Source organism: Bos taurus, chromosome 29, assembly GCF_002263795.3.
Source record: "Bos taurus isolate L1 Dominette 01449 registration number 42190680 breed Hereford chromosome 29, ARS-UCD2.0, whole genome shotgun sequence".
Classification (NCBI taxonomy): Eukaryota; Metazoa; Chordata; class Mammalia; order Artiodactyla; family Bovidae; genus Bos; species Bos taurus.
Genome location: NC_037356.1, coordinates 23,602,971 through 23,625,820, shown reverse-complemented (window position 1 = coordinate 23,625,820; position 22,850 = coordinate 23,602,971). Strand labels below are relative to the sequence as shown.

Here is a 22,850-nt window from a genome sequence, read left to right as displayed (position 1 = left end):
CTCAGCTCTCTTAAGTCTGTTGATAACCTTCACATAACCTTCCTGTTTCCCAGGAAAGTAATTGCCTTACTCTTTTCTTGGCTACACAAAGAGAAACTCTCCTTAGAAAACCTGCGGGATATATATTGTAAGGCAAATAGTCTTGTCGGCTTGGATCATCTACCTCAAAGATAACAACTCAACTCAAAGTTTCCTACAAAATACTTATTCTGAGCTAGATTTGGTGGAAGAATAGGAATGTATTTGGACAAGATTGCATCAAGGCAAACATTTGGTAGAGGGGCTGTGGAGAGGAAACTATTGTAGAGCTGGGAGGCTGAAAATGAAGATGTGCTATTAATAGGCAGGCTCTTCATACATGTGTAGAGTGATTAATCTGTATCTCCCCTCCCCTCCCATTTCCCAAAACACTCTGATTATTGTGTTTCTTGATTGAAGATTATATTCTTTCTATTTTGAAATTTGTTCACAAAAATACACAAGCAAAATACAATTTAAAAGCTATACCCCATTCTTTCTGAAGGTATCTTACGGGCTTGTGCCTGCCTGTCCAAATTCAATATTGATCCTTCTCACCTCCTCTTCTGATGGAGAATTGCACTGTGTTCTGGTTACTTTCCTGCTATTGTGTTTGCTGATATATCTGCTTAGAATTTTCTCTAGGTTGTAAGTATTGAGGAAATTTTCTTTCCTCTTTAAAGCATCAACTCAAGCCTTACCTTCTCACTGAAGATATTCCCAATTCCCTTAGCATTCAAACATTCTTCCTCTGTGTTCCCACTGTAAGCAATTCTTACAGACATACCAACACTTAGCATACGTATCTTAGCTCTTTACAGAGCCGTCTCCCCTGCTAGCCTGTGATTCCCTCAAAAGCAGAACTAATATCGTGTTCATCTTCATTGCCTGCAGAATGTTTGGTACATAAAAAACCCCCTATATTACCAATTCATGTTTATGACATTTATTTTTCAAGATTTCTTTACTTCATATCTTTATGATAGGTACTTTTTACCTCTACTGAACAGTCTCTATATGATTTTTTACTAGTTCTTGTAGGAACCAAACGTAGATGTACAGATTGGTGTGACTTGAACACACAGATGGGGCTTCCCTGGTGACTCAGCTGGTAAAGAATCCCCTGCAATATGGGAGACCTGGGTTCAATCCCTGGGTTGGTAAGATTCCTTGGACACACAGATGCTACAGGGGGTGGATTTATATCCCTACTGTGTAGTTAACAGAAGTGAACTGCTGCTGATCTGGGTGTGAAGCTAGGTAGGCAGCAAGTGCCATTGGGTTGTCAGTTAAGGTCTGGAAGGTAGATTTGCTGTTGGATCTACTGATATTGCTTAGCTGTTGTTGTTTAATTTTATTTTAAAGGCAGTGTAAGTCTTCACTTTAGCCTCAGGAGGTCACAAGTAGCTTAAAGCCATCATCATGCTTTGACTGCTGGGTTAGCCTGAAATAGGTAGCAGGTCTCAGTTGGACTCCCTGGGGTCAGACATACGCATGCTGTCACAGTGCTAGTGACCTACAAGTGTTCATTTTGTTAGGCTGTGGAGCCTGAAGTTATCGCAGTGGGCATTGGACTGCTTTCACGAATGACTCCCTTTCCTGAAGGCTCTCACTGTAGACCGTGGCCAGTCTTGGAGGGAAGGACCTGGTGTGTCAAAACAATGGCAATGTAGTAGAATGATTACAAGTTAAGAGTATCTGAGTTCCATTTCCCCAGAGGCAGGCCCCAAGGAAAGGATTTGAGCTGCTAGGTTGTATTTGGGAGGCAAGCCCAGGAAGCGCTGGTAGGCGGATGGGAGAGGCAGACAGGAAAGGAGAGATGGCCAGTGTTGGGTGCCTCACTTGGGAAGTGAGTTACAATGCGGGCAGCAGGAGCCCCATCCTTATGGGAGCTTTGGAGAACTGTGGTCCCAGAGTTCTCTCCCCTAAGGTCTGAGTCATTGGTGGATGGCCATTCCTGAGAAAAATGAATTTCCCATCACTTGTCTACTTCCAGCTTCCCTTTAGGCTCAGCAGTGCAGATGCTGGAAAGGGGACACGAACAGGTATGTGAGGAAAAGAGAAGGCTGAAGGAAATGTGGGGGATGTTACCAAATGAACCGGAAGTCCTGCTACTCACCACTTACAGAATCAATATTCACAAATGGTAGAAAAGAAAGGTGCTTTGAATCAGAATGTTGGCCATTGGGGGAGATAGAGGACTCAGCATCCCCACAAAACCACCTCTGAAGATTCTGCTCAGCCATGAAAGCTTTTAAAGAGAGACAGGGAAGTAACCTCAGTTAATCACTGAGATGGGAGTCAGTCACTGCCATCCTCCTGTTTGTACAGCTTGTGTGCAGCCTTGTCAACTCCTCATGATCTTCCTCCAGATGCTATGCTGTTCACAGTCTGTTCTGGAGATTTCTGAAGGGGAAGCAAGGGAAGAGGTCTGCTCATCTGTTAATTTTTCGTTTCTCCTTCTTTAATCTATGGGTAGAACCAATAAGTTAGGCGAGGTATTGTGTTATTAAAAGATTTGAAAAGTTTCCTGCTGGAGCAGGAGATGAGTAAAGCACAGGGGTGCCTGGTTTAAAAGTTACTTACAGTGTTACTTTACTAAAGTGACAAGGAAACGGGCTTCCTGCTGAGGGCAGTTTCCGGCAAATAGCTGCTTACAGGGGAGGGACCAACGGTGTCCACTGCAAAGAGCTGTTAGAATAGGATTCTTCATGTTCTCCAAGGTACAATCAATACAGAATTTCAAACTGAGATGCCAGGCCACCAAGTGGGCACTTGCAAGTAGTTATTTCTGAGCCGGCATCATGACTTTTTAACACCTCACCAGTTGAAGGATGTAGAAATTCAAGGGAGTGGGGTTAGCATTGTTTGAGGAGACCTTTTCTGGATGAATCTGTTGTGTAAGCCTCTTCACCTCCAAATGTGCCTGTACCTCTCCTCTTATGGAGCCTGGGAGCCCTTCCGTTAAATTACTTAGGGAGCCTCCAATGTGGCTTCTGACATTTGGTGACACAGTGAGCTGGAATCTGAGTCCCACCTGGGGAAATCTAGAGTCTTGGAAGAGCTGCTTTGGAGCTGAAGTGAAGGGGAACATTGTGATGGGAAGTAATAGCCCTCTCTGAATAGCCCTTTGAGGAGGCATGCATGTCTCCTCATGGCCAGTATGCTGCATGGAGTCATTTAAGTTTTGCCAAAAATGCTGCAAGGAGGTGACAATGACACAGTGAGACTGTATGTGAATTGAAAGAGAAACACAGAGTTGAACCTACAGCGGCCTACCTGAAAGAGAGTCATTGTCAAGGTCAATGTAATGGCAGGAGGGGAGCACCCACAACAGAGTCTATAACTGTAATCTGCTGCCAGGGAGGGCTACCCTAAGTGACGACGACATCTACTAACTAAGGTGCATCCTTTTCTCCTAGTTTCTTTTCTCCAACCTGGTCTTGGGAGGAAAAAATAATAATAATTATGCACCTGAGGAAAGAGGCAACAGCTGTGTAGGGAAAGAGAAAGAACCACAGTTCCTTTCTCCCCCTGCAAGTGCCCAACCACAGCAGACCCCAGCAGGGATTAGAGGTGGAAGCACGTTGGAGTTTGGATTAACACCTAGAGCTTGATCAAGACCAAGATTTCATCTAAAAGCCAAGATAAATTTTTTCTCAGAGTCAGGGATAAAATGAAAGTTGTTACTCTCTTATCCTTTGGGTGGTATTTGTTAAATCATAGTCTGAAAACAGACCTCGGTTGATTTCTTTTTCTTCAGCTTGTTGGAGATATGGTCTTGGTAAAGTTCTTTACTCACTCTTTTCCAGAGAAACAGAAACAATAGAGAACACACACACACACACACACACACACACATTGTAAAAGAGATTATTATAAAGAATCAGCTCATATGATTGTGGAGGTTGGCCATGTCCAGAATCCTGGAACCAATGTCCCAGTTGGAGTCCAAAGACTGGAAGCTGCTATAGAACCAGGAAAAGCTGATGTACCAGTTTGAAGGCCATCAATCAGGAAGAATCAGCATTTCAGTATGAAGGCAGTTGGGCAGGAGAATTCTCTACTACTTGGAGAAGGGTCAGCCTTTGTTCTATTCATGCATTCACCTGACTGAATGCAGTCCATCCTCATTATGGTGGCCAATATGCTTTACTCATATACTGATTTAAAACTTAATTTCATCTAACACACCTTCCCAGAAACACCAGAATAAGATTTGACCAAATATCTGGTCACCCTGTGGTGCAGTCAAGTTGACACCTAAGATTAACCATCACTGTTATGCTCTTTGAAGCCATTTGGTTCCCTCAGGGGTTGTGGAGAGATGAAATGAGAAAGTTGGAGAAACACTGGCAGAGTCAGAGGCTCAGGAAATGTTAGCCATAACTGTGATCAACGGGAGTGTTCAGAGAAGTGAAAATTTGATATAAGCTTGGGAAATAGAGAACTCAGAGATGTAGAGTCACAGGATCAGAAGGAGGCTGGCAAGCAGGGGACTAAGAAAAGAATATTCCTGAGATAAGAGAAATTTGAATCTTAATTAACTCCATTTTTGGACAGTGAACCTCTTATATGGTACCTGTTGAGTAGGGAAAAGATGATTGATATAGCAAACGAACATTTATTGAGCATCTGTTCTATACCAAATGTTGCATCTCATTTGACTTATAGAGGTTAAAGGATGAATAAGGTATCATCTCCTCCCTTGTTGTTCAGTTGCTCAGTTGTGTCCCACTCTTTGCGACCCCATGGATTGTATCACACCAGGCTTCCCTGTCCTTCACCATCTCCCAGAGCTTGCTCAAACTCATATCCATTGAGTTGGTGATGCCATGCAACAATCTCGCTTCTGTTGTCCCCTTCTCCTCTTGCTTTCAATCTTTCCCAGTATCAGGTATTTTCCAAAGAGTCAGCTCTTTGCATCAGGTGACTAAAGTATTGGAGCTTCAGCATCAGTTCTTCCAATGAATATTCAGGGTTGATTTCATTTAGGATTGACTGGTTTGATTTCCTTGCATTCCAAAGGACTCTCAAGAGTCTTCTCCAACATTACAGCTTGAAAGCATCAGTTCTTCAGTGCTCAGCCTTCTTTAGGTTTCAACTCTCTTCCCTTAAGGATGTTATAATATGTGATGAGGGTTTCCCAGGTGACTCAGTGGTAAAGAATCCGCTTGCCAATACAGAAGCCACAGGAGACATGGGTTAGCTCCCTGAGTGGGGAAGATCCCATGGAGGAGGAAATGGCAACCCACTCTAGTATTCTTGCTTGGATAATCCCATAGATAGAGGAGCCTATCTATGGAGTTGCAGTCCATGGGGTTGCAAAGAGTCAGACACAAGTGAGTACAGCATGTACTGCCACTGCAATCTGTGATGGGTAAACTTTTGATAACTTTACAAGTCTTTTGGCCTTTAACAGAGGTATTATTATGAAGCATAGTGGGAGTACTAGTGGGTCTGGGAAGGCTTTACTGACATTGTTCCTTTTTATCTGAATTTCAAGGGACAGGAAGGAGTTAGCTAAATGAATATGAGCGGTAGACATTTCATGCAGAGGAAGCGCATGAGCAAATTCATGGAGGAACAATCAATCGTTCATGGTATTTTGGGGGAAAAAAATGTAATGTGTTGCTGCTGGGTCACAAGGTTAGTGGAAAACAGAAGATGAAAAGAGTTCTAGGAAGGGTCCTGGTAGGCTGGGCCAGTCTCCAGGAAGTCTTGAAGGATCCAGTGAGGAGTTTGGACTTTAGTATCTATAGAGCAAAAGACTGACATGGTCACAGTGGTATTTTACAGAGAAAAGAAAAAATAAACCATCAGGTAGGGGTTTCTTTAGACCACTATAGTTAAAAGATAGGTTTGTCTTTTTGTTGTTTTCTCAGAAATGATTTCTTTTCTAGGATTTAGCTGGCTTAGCTCTTGGGAACCCAGCCAATGCCAATGAAGCAGTTCACCCTGTTTAGCAGATTTGTATTTAAATTGAATTTGAACAGAGTTGTCCCGATCATACACTTTAGAATAGAGTCATTTGTGGCCAATAAATTCAGAGATACAATTTATATACAATCAAACTTACCATCAACGCCTTTAAATCTCCTATAAAGTACAACTCAGCATAGTTCCTCTGTTCATTTAGTCAACAGGTATTTATTGAGTGCCAAGATTCATTCTAGATATCATGAGTCTAGCATGAGTCTAGCAGGGAACCAAACAGATTAAGTCCCTGCAGTTGGTGAATTAAACTCTACACATGTGCAAATGAATAACATGTTTTCAGTTAGTGAAAGATACCAAGAAGGAAAATAAAGTAGGAAAGAAGCTGTAGAGTGAAGGATGGAGGGAGGCTATTTTCTGATGTAAATGGCCTTTCTGATCGGGTGATATCTGAGCAGAGATTTGACCTAGTGAGTAGCTAAGTCAGAGGGAACAGCTAACATGAACTCCCTGAGGGTGGAGATGATGAAGGAAGTGCAAGTAGATCTGGGCGGCTGGAGTAAGTGTTCAGGGACGATGGTAGCAGATGCATTCAGGTGTAAGGTCAGATCCCTAGGGACTTGCAAGGCTGGGTAAGGCATGCTTTGGATTATATTCTATGTATGCAGAGAAGTCAGTGGAGTCGTTCTCAGTGGGGTAGTTGCATGCTTTGATTTATCTTTTGTAAAGGATTACTCTGGCTGCTGTGAGAGTTTTTGACTTTAGGGAAGCAAAAAAAAAAAAAAAAATGGAAGCAGGAAGGCCAGCTAGAAGGATATTTCTGTAGTTCATTTGAGAGATAGTGATAGACAAGAATTGTAGCTCTGGAGGTCTTAAGAGGGGATTGGGGCAATTGTTTAAATTTAGAACCAAAAGAACTTGTTGATGGATTGGGAATGAGTATGAGATAACAGGGGGTCAAGAGAGATGATTCCAAGGCTTTAGGTGTGAGACAAAAAAATTAGCTCTTTATTGAGCTAGACAAGATGGTAGGAGGAGCAGGTGTTGAACCTGGTGAGTCTAACACAACCTTCCCCCCACCCTCCCCCGCATGGTTAGAAGAGACTGAAGATTTTTAGTTAAGCACTCAATGAACATATTATGATTTGAAGCCATAGAAAGACAACCAATGGAGAAGGCAATGGCAACCCACTCCAGTACTCTTGCCTGGAAAATCCCATGGACGGAGGAGTCTGGTAGGCTGCAGTCCATGGGGTCGCACAGAGTCGGACACAACTGAAGCGACTTAGCAGCAGCAGCACCAGCAAAGACGACCAAAAATGAATACTGTGTATTTGAACGTTAAAGTCACATTCAGTGAGATACTAATGATATTAGAGGCATGTACCAGAGTCTGAGTCACACCATAACAGGTTCCCATCTCCCGACTCAAACTCTCTCATTGCATGGCAGATACTCCAGTGAAGTGGAATGGCAGAAGGAATCAGTCACAGTCTGCATTGTTTCTCCCAATGCTTCCTCCTTTCCTTCTGCATATTTTACACCCCCCTTGCTATCAGTGTACAGAACATTACATACACAAATGTTACTCCACAGTGAGCTTTTTTTTTCTTGATACACTCTAGTAAGTGCCACGGTTGCATTAGAAGCTATAAATGAGGAACTAGGATTTCTCCAGATGAGATGAATGAAAGTAAAATGCGCTTCTTAATTTCCATATGTGCAAACTGACACTTCACTTATTTCTATAAACTTTATGTAGATTCAGAGCTGACATACAACCTTCTAAAATGTTTTTATCAAATGGGACCCAAGTAGTCCACAGATATGAGAAAGCCCTAACACTATTACCTGTGACTGAATTTAATTTCACCACACCTGGCACATTATATATTCACCTGAAAATAGTTCCTTAGTTTTTTCACATAATATTCTTTCTGGCACTCAGACCCTGATGAGCACCCTAGATTATGTCTTGCAGATTTTTTCCAGTGGGCTATCTTGCCTGGAGAATCCTGGGGACGGTGGAGCCTGATGGGCTGCCATCTATGGGGTCACACAGAGTTGGACATGACTGAAGCGACTTAGCAGCAGCAGTGTGCTATTACTGCATTCATTTCATATAAACTCATTGGGGACATGTTAATAAGATACTAGACAGCTGATAGGTTTCTGTTCTTCTGCGGGTAATTAGACTTGACAAGCAGCATTGCAGGCTGCCTTAGGAAAGAGAAAGATTGCTGTCCATGAAGCTGCCTTATTATCATGAGAATGTCTTCATAAGATGACCCTTTGAATAGCCAGAGGAACCCAAGATGATGTGGCTGGTACCACAGATATTCAAATCTGACTCATTAGTAGCTTAGAGCATCCTGATGTATTTAATTTTTTTAAAGCTTTTTATTTTATACTGGGGTATAGCTGATTAACAGTGTTGTGATAGTTTTAGGTGGACAGCAAAGGGACTCAGCCATACATATCCATATATCCATATATCCATTCTCCCCCAAACTCCCCTCCCATCCAGGCTGCCGCATAACATTGAGCAGAGTTTGCTGTGTTATACAATAGGTCCTTATGGGTTATCCAAAGGATAGTTAGGAGGTTTGGGATGGACAGGTACACACTGCTTTATTTCATTTTTAACATATGCTATATATTATATGTTTATGCTATATGTTTATTTCATTTATAGCATATGCATTTGGTCAAAGCTATGATTTTTCCAGTAGTCACATATAAATGTGAGAGTTGGATGATAAAGAAGGCTGAGGGCCAAAGAATTGATGCTTTTGAACTGTGGTATTGGAGACAACTCTTGAGAGTCCCTTGAACAGCAAGGAGATCCAACCAGTTCATCCTAAAGGAAATCAATCCTGAATATTCATTGGAAGGACTGATGCTGAAGCTGAAGCTCCAATACTTTGGCCACCTGATACAAAGAGCCTTAGAAAAGATCCTGATGCTGGGAAAGATTGAAGGCAGGAGAAAGGGCTGATGGAGGATGAGATGGTGTGATGGTATCACCGACTTGATGGATATGAGTTTGAGCAAACTCTGGGAGATGGCGAAGGACAGGGAAGCCTGGTGTGGTACAGTCCATGGGGCTGCAAAAAGTTGGACACAACTGAGTGACTGAACAATAGCAACACATTCTCTGGCAGTTTGGGACAAAAACTGTATAGAACATTCATCTTCAGTTGACCACTTACATATGTATGTTTTCATCCTTTGACATGCTGTACCAAACTGTAGCTCAGCAAGAGAAGTATTTTAAGTCGCTGGAGAATTGTCTGTCCTCTGGCTGGTTTAGCCAGCAGACTAATACATATGCAGCAGAGAGAGTCTGCATCTACATAGGGCAAATGATATTCTATCTTGATGGTTATTGAGGAACCCCTCCCCTTTTCTTGTTCTACCTTAGAGGAATGAATTTTAACTCATGTAGGCCTTAAATTATTAAAAAATTAGTCAGTGCTCACAAAATATGAAGACAGATTTTAAAATCATTTCTTTTTGATAAAAGAATTATAAATGGAAGTTAATTCATTTTTCTCTATAAGACATATTAATATTTTCTATAAATTTCTCAAATTATTAAGTAGAGGGCTGTAAGTGTTCTTTAAGTAGATATATTATAGAACCTTCTCAGATAGATGTACAATAAATGACCATACTAAGCAACTATATTCAGTTATCACAGGTTTGCTTAATAAATCATTACTGTTTAGAGTGTTAGTTTGTTGGTTCTTAGAATTTTTTCAATTATAATTGGGCCAATATATGCAATTTGGAATCAGAATGAAATGACATTTTTTAGTTTCATTCTTTTATTATTTAGACCCATATAAATTCTCCTCAAATATTTCATTCATATAAATAATAATGATCTTAGACATGCATTGAGCTAGGCACTGTTCAAATTGCATGTATTTATTACTCCCCGAACCCTTTGAGGAAGATCTTATTCTCATTTGCACGAGAGGAAACTGAGGGAGAGAAATTTTTAAGCCGTTTTCCCAAGGTCAAATAGTTGTAAACAAAAGAGTCAAGATTAGAAACCAAGCAGTCTGTTGACTTTTAACCTTAATGCTTTTGTGCCTCAAAGGAAAAAATCTGTTTATGCACATTAAAAAATTAATTTGTATGTCTAGCACATTTATGCATGCATGTAGTTTAAAGAGGTAAGGAGATATGGAAGGCTTTATAAAAAAGATTTATCCCCTAGAAAAAGTTTCCCAGCTCCCATCCCTAGCACAATCACTTTGAAACTTTTTAACATTCTTTTTTTGGTGTTTTTGGTCACATCTCTAAATAACATTTTTCTTTACTACTTTATATCCCCAACTTTGGAATTTTTTTTATTTTCCTTACCATATAAGGGCGATTTAGCTATTTTCCACACAACTCCGCACACTTTTTTTTTTTTAGGTCAATATTCTGCATTTATGTTGTTATAAGTGTGTGCTCATATTGGTGAAGTGAAAGTCTCTCAGACATGTCCAACTCTTTGCGACCCCATGGACTACACAGTCCATGGAATTCTCTAGGCCAGAATACTGGAGTTGGGGTAGCCGTTCCCTTCTCCAGGGGATCTTCCCAACCCAGGGACTGAACCCAGGTATCCCATATTGCAAGTGGATTCTTTACCAGCTGAACCACCATGGAAGCATGATATTGGTAAATGAATTATTATCAGGTATCCTTGGTTTCCTCTCTTGCACAGTTCTTGGTTCCCCTGTCATCAGTAATCATCTATTTATGAATCATTTATTCATATTATTGCTCAGTTTACTGTGGATTTATCATAATTTATTCCCAAACTCTCACCAATAGTATGTGGTTATTCAGTTGTCAAGTCATGTCCAACTCTTTGCAACCCATGGACTACAGCACACCAGGCTTCCCTGACCCTCACCATCTCCTGGAGTTTGCCCAAGTTCATGTCCATTTTATAAATACCTTCAAAGACATTAACTCTTTCATGTTCTTGAACTAATCTCTCCCAAACGTAGGGTGACCACTAAGCTCACTGCCTGGCTCATGTCCTGGGAATCTCTCTTCCTCATGATTCTGGGGATCCCCTTTGCCTTTCCCTGGAGTGGTAGCCCCTGTTCCTGAATACTGTGCATATATTTTTCTTGTCTACTGCTCTGGCTTAATGGAGTGCATTCTCCATTAATTATATGAGAAAGGGTATGTGAGAGAAAAAATTTTGAGACCTTCTCTGAAAAATATTGTTTATTAAATGTGTGGATACTTAAAAATTGCTTAGATGACTCGCTGGAGCTTAGTAAGCAAAAGATATATGTCTAGGTACATAATTTTGCCTTCATCCTTGACTGATAATTTGAAAAAAGCATTGTGTTTTAGGTTGTAAATAATTTTCTTTTCTCAGAATTTTGAAGCCATTCTCACGTTGTCTTCTAGGCTCCAGTATGCAATTTGAGAAGTCCAACGTCTTTCTAATGGTTTAGGCTTCTCCCTGGAGAAGGAATTGGCAACCCACTCCAGTATTCTTGCCCGGGAAATCCCATGGACAGAGGAGCCTGGTGACCTACATACAGTTCATTGCATCCCAAGAGTCAATCAGGACTTTGCAACTAAACCTACCTACCTAACCTGTAATTGACATTTTTAAATTTTCTGATGATATTAGGTCATTTTCCTTCACTTTACTAGGCACTCAGTGGTCCTTTTCAATCTAGATATTCATAGATTTTAAGCCTGCCAGTATTCTTGAATCATGTCTTTGGTGATTTGTTTCATATCCTCTCACCCCAACATTTTTGTCTCCTTTTTCTTTTTTTCTGTCTCTCCTATTATTTGGATGTAAAACTTCCTGGTTATCTAACTTATTTACTTTCCTGTTTCCCTGTTATTTGTCATTTTCATCTAATGTCTTAGATGAGGATTTCTTCCACTTTTTCTTCCAACCCTTACACTGAGCTTTCTATTTCTGCAGTCCTTTTTATACTTCAAGACTACTTTTTCTCTTTCTATGCTTTTTAAAATAGAATATTGGTTTTATTTTATGAATGCAGTGCATTTTCCTCTTCAGACATTTATGATAAATTATTTAAAATGTTCTTCTCTTAATGGAATCCCTGTATCCTCCTGATTGCTTCTGTCTATGAATTTGCTTTGGCTTCTGTCTTTCATGTCAGAAGATTTTTCCACATGTTTGAACCTAGCTCTGCACTGATAATTAACATCTGGATAATGAAACACAAATTGAAAGCTCTGTGCAAATGAGCATGTGATGGATGACAATGGAATTCAGTATAGGGTGTTCTAGTGCATTCTCTGGAGAAAGTCTATTGTTAATATCTTTACATATTTTATTTTTAGTTGATTTCCTTAGAAACTACTCCAGAACTCCTGTCCATAGACTCTAAGCCAATCTTTTAGCACTCTGTTTGCTGTGTAAACTTGCAGTTATTTCCCCTCAGTTCATTGTGAAACTTGGATTCAGTTTTGCAGTGTTCCCCAGTGTAGAGCATAAATGTGCCTTCTTCTGCTAGGTTGGTGGCAGGGGGCAGTCATTTAACTGAACAGAATATGGAAGATGATCTGGGTGTTCGTTTCCTAAAAAGACTCTTTATTCACCTTTCTCTGCCACTCTGAGGGGTATTTGGTGCTGTCTATTCCCGAGGCTTTGGAGTTCCGTGGTGTAAAACAAATGGTTTCTTGGCTTTTCTCCCTGAGTGTTTAAGATTCAGCTTTATCAGATCTGAAAAGTCGATCGTCACTCCTTCACCTGCTTTCCAGTTTCCAAAATTGTCTTCTTGTCTCTTCTGTCATTCTCATTGCCTGTATAGATATATAATTTAAAAACAAAAAGTAAAAGTTGAAATGTAAATGTAATGGGGTTTCAGGAAAGAGCAGATACCAGTACATGCATTTAACTATTTTTTCTGGGAAATTTCATTGTGGATATTTTCCATTTTGTGCAATCATCAGTTTATCTGTTAGATGCCTGAAACTCTGCAATGGTGATTTTGTTTTTGTGTGACACTCTTCTGTCCCTTCCCAGGGATAGAAGTGGGAGAGGGAAAGCTTCACATAGATACATACAATTCGATGCATGATACAGGGTGCTTGGGGCTGGTGCACTGGGATGACCCAGAGAGATGGATGGGATGGGGAGGGAAGTGGGAGGGGTGTTCAGGATGAGGAACACATGTACACCCATGGCGGATTCATGTCACTGTATGGCAAAACCAATACAATATTGTAAATTAAAAAAACAAAAAAAAGAAACACAGGAGGGAAAAAAACTGCATGAGGCAGAAGAAAGGGCATATACTTAGAGGGAAGTGGCTTGTATTTAAATGTTCTGCTAATTTAACAGGAGTTGCTAATCTTCTTGGCATATAACTATGTTTATTTATAAAATGAAAATAAATCACCTACCTCCGGTTGCAATTTTCAAATTGAGATAAAGTGCTACCTAACACAGAGCCTTGGATGTGGTGCCTGGTAGAGGACATTGTCCATTTTGAGAAGGGAGAACATTTGCAGCCTAGGGGTGAGGAGGCTGGAGGAAATCCATTCGAGGTTTTTAGATCTGTATAATCACACCTACTTTGTGTGTTGACGAGGGATAAACCAGCTAGCTAAACAGCTGGCTTCAGAAAGCCCTATCTCAGTTTCAGGTTCTGTAGTTAATTTTAATAGTGTGTGTTAGTCACTCAGTCATGTCCAACTCAAGTCTTTGCTAGCCCATGGATTGTAGCCCACCAGGCTCCTCTGTCCATGAAATTCTCCAGGCAAGAATCCCAAAGTGAGTTGCCATTTCTTTCTCCACGGGGATCTTCCTGACCCCAGGATCAAACTCATGTCTCCCATATTGCAGGCAGATTCTTTACCATCTGAGCTACAAGGGAAGCCCAGTTATTATAATAACCTTATTGCAAAAATTAGGTCACTGAATCATGCTGGTTTAACAGTGAAGTGTGTTTTATAAGGACTATGATTTCAGGCTAACTGGGACTTTTTAAGAAAACCCACAGTGTATGGTTACCTGAGCTTGTGTCAACAGTTGTGGGGTGTGTGTGTGTTGAACTAAAAACTGAGATAGGTATAACAGAGAGGACTTTGTTGACTCATGCATCCAGTTATTATTAGCACAGAGTGATTCTCTTGCTGGATCCTGATTCAAAGAGAAACCTCTGAAATGCAGAGCAATTGAAGAGAAATATAATGATCATACTTGTGAATATTTCATGGAAGACAGCAGTCTTCCCAAATTATCAGAGAGAAGTGAGTGGCATAGTTAAGGCCCTAGGTAATAGCAAAGTATTTAATAGAGTTGTTCATATGGCTGTAAAGTTGACTTAGAAGAGAAGATAAAGGCTGTTTCCAATTTACCTGTAAACTTTAGTCTTCACCTGTCTTCTTTTCAAGAAAGGCTAAAGTTCTGTTTAAGTGTCATTTTAGTGGATTGTAAACATCACTGTTTCATTCCAAAGCCAAACCCCCTATAAAAAATAATAGTGTGGCTCCCCACCCCACCTAAATATCCTTTCTTCAGGGTGGGATTTTTTTTTTTCTTTACTGAATGAACTCTGTCTCTGGAAAGCTCTTCTTTGTGTATAAATAAGTATAACACTTCTTCAAATGAGGGCTTCTGTAGCCAATTTGATATTGTACAGTGTGTATCCCCTTTTGGAAAACTAGGAGGACACTTCTGGATTATTTTAAGTCTGGCTATCTACATCCTCTCTGATAACTATGCATCTGTCAGCTCTTCTGTGGTTATTAAATAGTGATGGAATGACAGGTGAGAAATTGTGTTAATTGTACATTGGAGAAAATGCGACAGATTGACTCTCTGCATTGATCTTTTTAGAAAATTACTGATAAAACAACATTCATAATCAGTTGTCTGTAGGAAAACATGAAATGGATATTAAGAGTTTGCGTAAAGAGTGTGCGGGGGTGGGGGGTGGGTTGGGAGTGGGTATGTATTTTAAAATTATGCTTTCATTAAGGCAAAGCTTTGCTATAAAGCAGTCTTGTGCATTGAAAATTTACTGTCTCTTTTTAAATGCATGTTTTCCTTTTTAAAGGGATATCTTTCAAAACCTTTTACTTTTTATTTCAAGAATCATGAATGTTTCTCTCCTGCCTCCAGGGCATCATAAATTTCTTAGGCTTGCCATTCAAGGTTCTCTACCCTCTGACCCCAATTTACTTTCCCCATTTGTTTGTCCCTGTTTTCCTCCATAAACCTTTCCTTTCAGCTGAATGGCAATGCTTAGTGTACCCTACAGGCCTTTCAATTTGGCTTCCATCCCCGAAATCCTCTCTTGCCTCTGTACTTTGCTGCTGCTAGCCCTTCTTTCAGATGTGACTGAGGAACTTTCACTTGCGATCCCTGCCCATATATGTTGTCAATCCACCTTGTGCACTTTTGTGCCCCAGCTGGGTCATTCAGGAATCATTTAGCATCAACTTTCAGTTCCTAGTGTACCTCCATTCACCCCATTTAACTCTGTCCAGAATGTAAACTCCTTGAAGGTAACAGACTTCATATTGTTTCATAGCATTTCTTTCTTCTAACATTAAAAGATCCATTTATGCATCCATTGCTTGTTCCTATATTTTTTTATCTATGTATCTATCCATTTATCATTCATGTATTTTCTGCTGTCTATGCCCCCTGGAATATAAATTCAGAAAAAAGTCATTGAAAAATTGTGAACATTACAGATGGTACATGGCAGACAGTTTTGGCTCTGAGGCCCATGCTCACAGTCACTAGTCTATACAGCATTATGGTGATGGTCAATAACCCTTGGAAAAAAAGCTTTGCCTAACCTAGAAAGAATATTAGAAAGCAGAGACATTACTCTGCCAACAAAGTTCTGTGTAGCCAAGGCTATGGTTTTTCCAGCAGTCATGTATGGATGTGAGAGTTGGACCATAAAGAAAGCTGAGTGTCGAAGAATTGATGCTTTTGAACTGTGGTGTTGGAGAAGACTCTGGAGAGTCTCTTGGACTGCAAGGAGATCAAAGCAGTCCATCCTAAAAGAAATCAGTCCTGAATATTCTAAAACCACTATGAGGTACCATTTCACACCAGTCAGAATGGCTGCGATCCAAAAGTCTACAAGCAATAAATGCTGGAGAGGGTGTGGAGAAAAGGGAACCCTCTTACACTGTTGGTGGGAATGCAAACTAGTACAACCACTATGGAGAACAGTGTGAAGATTCCTTAAAAAACTGGAAATAGAACTGCCTTATGACCCAGAAATCCCACTGCTGGGCATACACACTGAGGAAACCAGAATTGAAAGAGACACATGTACCCCAATGTTCATCGCATCACTGTTTATAATAGCCAGGACATGGAAGCAACCTAGATGTCTATTAGCAGATGAATAGATAAGAAAGCAGTGGTACATATACACAATGGAGTTATTACTCAGCCATTAAAAAGAATACATTTGAATCAGTTCTAATGAGGTGGATGAAACTGGAGCCTATTATACAGAGTGAAGTAAGCCAGAAATAAAAACACCAATACAGTATACTAACGCATATATATGGAATTTAGAAAGATGGTAACAATAACCCTGTTTACGAGACAGCAAAAGAGTCACTGATGTATAGAACAGTCTTTTGAACTCTGTGGGAGAGAGAGAGGGTGGGATGATTTGGGAGAATGGCATTGAAACATGTATAATATCATATATGAAATGAATCGCCAGTCCAGGTTCAATGCACAATACTGGATGCTAGGGGCTGGCGCACTGGGACGACCCAGAGGGATGGTATGGGGAGGGAGGAGGGAGGAGGGTTCAGGATGGGGAACACGTGTATACCTGTGGCAGATTCATGTTGATATATGGCAAAACCAATACAATATTGTAAAGTTAAAAAAAAAAGAACTGATACTGAAGCTGAAGCTCCGATACTTTGGCCATTAGATGAGAAGAACTAACTTATTGGAAAGACCCTGATGCTGGGAAAGATTGAAGTCAAAAGGAGAAAGGAGTGGCAGAGGATAAGATGGTTAGATGGCATCACCAACTTGAAAGACATGAGTTTGAGCAAGCTCCTGGAGTTGATGAAGGACAGGGAAGCCTGGTGTGCTGCAGTTCCATGGGGTTGCAAAGAGTTGGACACAATTGAGCGACTGGACTGACTGACTGATAATGACCCCAACATACTTCTTCTTTTTTTTTTTTTTTTAAGTGTAACATTTATTTTTTATTTATTTATTTTTAAAAATTTTTTTACATTTTTATTGCCATATAGTTAGTTCACAATGTGGTGTTAGTTTCCGTTGTACAGCAAAGTGAACCAGTTATACATATACATATATCCCTTCCTTTTTTTTTTTTTTTCCATATAGGTCATTACAGAGTATTGAGTAGAGTTCCCTGTGCTGTACAGTAGGTTCTTATTAGTTGTCTATTTTTCAAAAAGAATGAAATAATGTCATTTGCAGCAACACATATGGACCTAGAGATTGTCATACTGAGTGAAATAAATCAGATAGAGAAAGACAAATATCATATGATATCACTCTTATGTGAAATCTAAAAGACGGTAACAATGCTTTGCTTTTTTCTCCTTCATTAGGAAGAAGCTCTATAGAGCAATAGCAATAAAATTATCTTTAACAGAAATACTTCTGCTATTATTTCTGGTTTAGTAGACATAAATTTATAATGAAGTTTGGGCAATATAACTTTTAAAAAGGTGTTGATCATTAATGGTTAATGTCAGAGAGAAACTGGTTAGATTCTGGATACTTCACCTCTCAAAGGATATTGACACTGATGAAGATTCATTCTTTGACTGTTAAACTTCTCTTGTCTTCCCTAACATCTTTTTTTCTCTGTTCTCCCCTTTCCGCCACCAAATCATTTCTTTATTGCTCCCATGGTTCAAAGATAGATGGTCCTCAGTTTTCTCTTCATAATCTTCTGTGTTTTGTCTGCAATCATTTTTCTAGTCTAGTACTTCTTGACATTGGTGATATATGACACATTACAGTGTCACAATCAGCCATGACATATGTCAAAACCACTCACTTATTCAGAAGCATTGAGTTATAAGCTCAATGGACCTGAGTTTGAACAAACTCCAGGAGATTGTAAAGGACAGGGAAGCTTGGCATGCTGCAGTCCATGGGGTCACAAAGAGTTGGACTGGACTTAGCAACTAAACAGCAACAATAAGCTCCTATGAATCATTTACATTTTTAAGTAATTGGATTCACCTCAATGTTACCATTATAAGGATGTCATATTCACTCATTTGCATTTTAATGATGGGTGCTTCTTTGTGTTGGGAAAGGTGGAATCAGATTTAGCTGGAAGTCAATCGCTCATAATTCAGTCTATTTTATGTTTGCTGAAAATATCCAGGAACTGTGGTTATTGATGTGGCATTGATAGAGCAATTTTGAAATACTATAATTTGTTATCTGTGGATATATACTTATATTTGATTCCTTGATTTTACCCTTGAACATATTTTGAATAAGGAAGAGAAATGAAGAAAGCCTGCGTGTTTATCCACATAGAACAGAATAGAGGAGGCTCTAGCTACAGTTTTCCAATCGAAGGCAATATGATTATCTAAAGGATGTGTGCAATCATACTATTTATACTAATATCATGAATAAGCATAAATATTATCTGTTATACTTTTAAACTATGAAATATGGATTATTTTTATTAGTACATGCTTACTTTTTAAAATATTACCTGTAGAGGTAATATCGAATTGGATCTTTAAAAAATAATTTTATGTAATTTTTATATTAGATCAGCCATATATATTTTTCCCTCCATAAAGTTATATTTGAGATCAGTAAATCAATTTACTAATCATTTGCAGGTAAAATACTTTTGTAAATATGAGCTATAAAAACAGTTTGAGAATTCTGTGCTTTATTTGGCCAGCTGCTTTGTTCATATGCATGTGTATTTGCTTTTCATTACAATCTGAGTATACGCCTGGGAATATGTCTCATGAATGCCATTCATCATCTGTCACGGCAGAAGCAAAGTTGAAAACCTCTGCTTGAGGCTCTTTTGTATACTTCTGTGTAGTGAACTCTGTCCCACAAGTTGATGACTCCTGAATTTCTGCCATTACCCACAATCCTTTGTCTGGAACTGCAGAGTCATTTATTAAGCCCCCCACTGGGCATGTGGATGTCTTACAGGTCCCCAAACATGGCATGTCTGAAACTGAACTCATTTTCTATCTTATTCGCCCAACCCAACTGCTCTTTATTCAGTGTTGTGCATTTTCACTGATTATATTATCATTCACCAACTTCATTTAGAACATTAAGAATAAGATTCCAGGTCTCCAAGGTTGATAGCCTAGTCCTGTTTATCTTCTAAATATCTCTGAGAGCATTTCTATCCTTCCTCAGTGCCATCATCTTAGTACAACTGCTCATCGCTTTATACTATGACTATTTCATAGCCCAGTGGTTCTCAAGTTTCAGCATGCATCAGAAGCATTAAAATAAAAATTGTTGCATTCCCTACTGCAGACTTCAGATTCAGTATTTCGAGGGATAGTTCTAAGAGATTGCATTCCTTACCTGGTCAGGGTGGCCCTGATGCGTCTGTGTTGGGGATCACTTTGAGAACCACTGCCATAACCTGTTAATTGGCCTTCCTGCCACCAGGCTAATCACCTTACTAATTATTCTCCAAATTGCTTCCAATTTGGTATCATTTTTAAATGTAAATTGTATTATTCCCCCCACCCCAAACCTTTGTACTATCTCAGCATCACACTTAACAATAGCCTTAGTTGAACTCTTAGCACTCAGTATGTGAAACCATGGCACTCTTCTTATTTTTATACCCGCACAGAATATATTATAATTTTGTCCCACTGAGGCTAAGAGCTTTCTCTAATGTCTGGGGATGTTTGTAGGTTAATCTGGCCATTAAAATTTCAACTACTATCCAGTTTATACTCCTAGTCACAAGGCTGGCTTCCTTCTTTATCCATACTTTTAAAAGATTTATGTCCTTTCCAGGGATGAGACGAGGATTGGGGTGTATACTTATATAATAAGGGTGGCCCACTGGTAGAAAAAAAATTGTGTAGTTGGGTCTGAGTTATTTTTCTGCCAGTGTTTTCTCCTGGTATTATCCTCTGCTTTAGCCTAAGACACTGGTGGTGGACAGCTATTATCCATCTTATGTGCCATAGTAAGTGACAAACAGGTATCTAGATGGCTCCTCCTCTATTGCCATTTAATATCAGTTTTTAGAAAGGAGCAGTATTGCTTCTTTCCTTTATTCCTGGCAACCTCTAAGCACACCACATACTGACCTGGACTTGTCCAGACCTTGTGAGGATGTAAATGCAGATCCTTGCTGCTCAAAGTATGATAAGGGGCCAGTGGAATCCAGAATACACACACTGAATTAAAATGTAAATTTCAATGAGATCCCAGGCTGATCAAGTCTGAGAAGCTCTGGCCTCTCTTGGACACCTAAAAATATTCACATCTCCTGTTGCCATTCTCTGTTCTTTCATAATAGGTGAATTTGTACAATCTATGTTAGCCAGTTTCTTCATCCATAAAATGGGAACTGTAATGCTTACGTGATTTATAATGATGTATGAAATTATTCAGCACAGACCTTAGATGTGGCAGGCAGTCTGTAGTAGTAGCCATTATTAAGTCTGCATCTCTCATCTTCTTGACTTTTAACAGTTTTTTGGAAGTCTTCATAATTGAGTCACCTACTTCCCCAAACAAATACTAATCTGCATCAGGGGTGCTGATGCCTGAAAATTAAATGAGAATGGGATTGTAACTGGTTTACAATTAAAGATATGTGTAATTTTCAATTAAATTGCATAAATGGTACAGTTTTGGGAAGCTGAGAGTTTCCCTGCCTTCCAGGGTTGAGTGGTTGATTTATAGAAATATCAAATATTAATGCTTGTAGCTCTGATCTGGAAGAATATATTAAAGGACACTCTGTATCATAGTGAGAAGGAAAACACAAATAAAAAACATAGTGAGATACTACCAAAACCTATTAGAATAACTAAAATTAAAAGTACAATAATACCAAGTGTTGGTGAAGTTGTAAAGCTGTAATTCTCTTACACTGGTGGGGATATAAAATAGTACAACCGTTTTAGAAAAGTGTTCAGTAGTTTCTTACAAAGTTAACAAGAATAAAAGGGATAAACTCTAGCCATCATAAAATCAGTAAAGATGTGGTTAACTCAACAACACCATCACCAACTGGGTATAATTAACATCTATAGACTCTTTCATCCAACAACAGCAGAATGCACATTCTTCTGAAGTTCTCATGGAACATTCACCAAGACAGACCACATTTTGGACCATAGAACACACCTTAACTAATCCAAAAAAACTGAAATCATACAATGTATGTACTCAGACCACAGTATAAATAAAAACCAATAATAGGAAGAGAGCTCAAAATATTCCCAGATAAATGAGATTAAACGACACAGTTCTAAGTAACATAAGGGTCAAAGTCGAAGCCTCAATTTTTTTTTTTTTTTTTATAATTTTGAGCAAGATGAAAATGAAAACACAACTTAAGAAAATTTGTGAGATTGGTGAAAGCAGTGGTTCTGGGGAAATACATATTAATGAATGCATATAGTGGAAAGGAAGAAACATTTAGAATCACTAATCCAACTTCCACCTTTGTTGTTTAGTCACTAAGTTGTGTCCCACTGTTTGCAATCCTGTGGACTGGAGCCTGCCAGACTCCTCTGTCCATGGGATTTCCCAGGCAAGAATACTGGAGTGCATTGCCATTTCCTTCTCCAGGGGATCTTCCCGACCCAGAGATTGAAACCATGTCTCCTGCATTGCAAGTGGATTCTTTACTGCTGAGCCACCAGGAAGCCCAATTTCCACCTTAGGAACCTAGAAAAAGAAGAGAAAATTAAATCTAAAGTAAGCAGAGGAAAAAAAAATATTAAGAATTTGAGCAGAAACCCAAGAAATTGAAAAGAAAAAAATTAATATATAAATTCAACAAAATAAAAAAGTAATTCTCTGAAAAGATCAGTGAAATTGAGAAGTGTCAAGTCAAGATAATTAAGGAAAAAAAAAAGGACACAAATTACTACTTTCAGAAAAGACTGGATATCTTACTACAGATACTTTTGACATTAAAACGATAATAAAAGAATACTATTAACAACTTTTTTTTCTCACAAATTTTTTATAACCTAAATGAAAGATAGTAATTCCTTGAAAGACCCGTGTTGTCAAACTTGCACAGGAAGAAACAGACAATCTGATACATCTATATGTAGATTTAAAATTGACTCAACAAATTAATAACCTTCCAAAACAGAAATTTCCAGGCCCAGATGCATTAACTAATGAATTTCACCAAATGCTTAAGGAAGAAATGATACCAGTTTCCTACAATATCTTTCAGAGGATAGAAGCAAAAGGAATATTTTATAACTCATTCTATGAGGCCAGCATTACCCTGATTACAAAGCCAGACAAAGATACTACAAGAAAGGAAAGCTGCAAACCTATATCTATCATGATCATAGATGCAAAAATTCTCAACAAAATACTAACAAATTGAATTCAGCAATGTGTAAAAAAAAATTACACACCACAATCAAGTGATATTTATCCCAGATATGCAGGGTTGTTTCAACATTCAAAAAATTACTTAATGTAATTCATCACTTCAACAGGCTGAAAAATAAAAATGATCCTATCAATAGATGTAGAAAACCATTTGACAAAACTCAACACCCATTCATTATAAAAAGCTCTCAGTAAATTAGTAGAGGAAAACGGCATCAACTTGATAAAGAATGTTGCTGTAGTTTAGTCGCTAAGTCGTGTCTAACTCTTGGGACCTTATGGA

General features: G+C 39.1%; 1 protein-coding gene and 1 long non-coding RNA gene across 3 annotated transcripts in view; one reads left to right on the top strand and one right to left on the bottom strand.

Annotated features, from left to right (window-relative positions):
- The window catches only part of NELL1 (neural EGFL like 1), a 1,045,899-nt gene that overhangs the window by 675,870 nt on the left and 347,179 nt on the right, over positions 1-22,850 (top strand). The window lies entirely within an intron of this gene.
- On the bottom strand, positions 12,539-18,085 carry LOC112444868 (uncharacterized). The gene is made up of 2 exons (XR_003033255.2): positions 17,729-18,085; positions 12,539-12,768 (listed from the first exon to the last, which is right to left on the bottom strand). It is a non-coding gene; the product is annotated as an uncharacterized lncRNA (long non-coding RNA).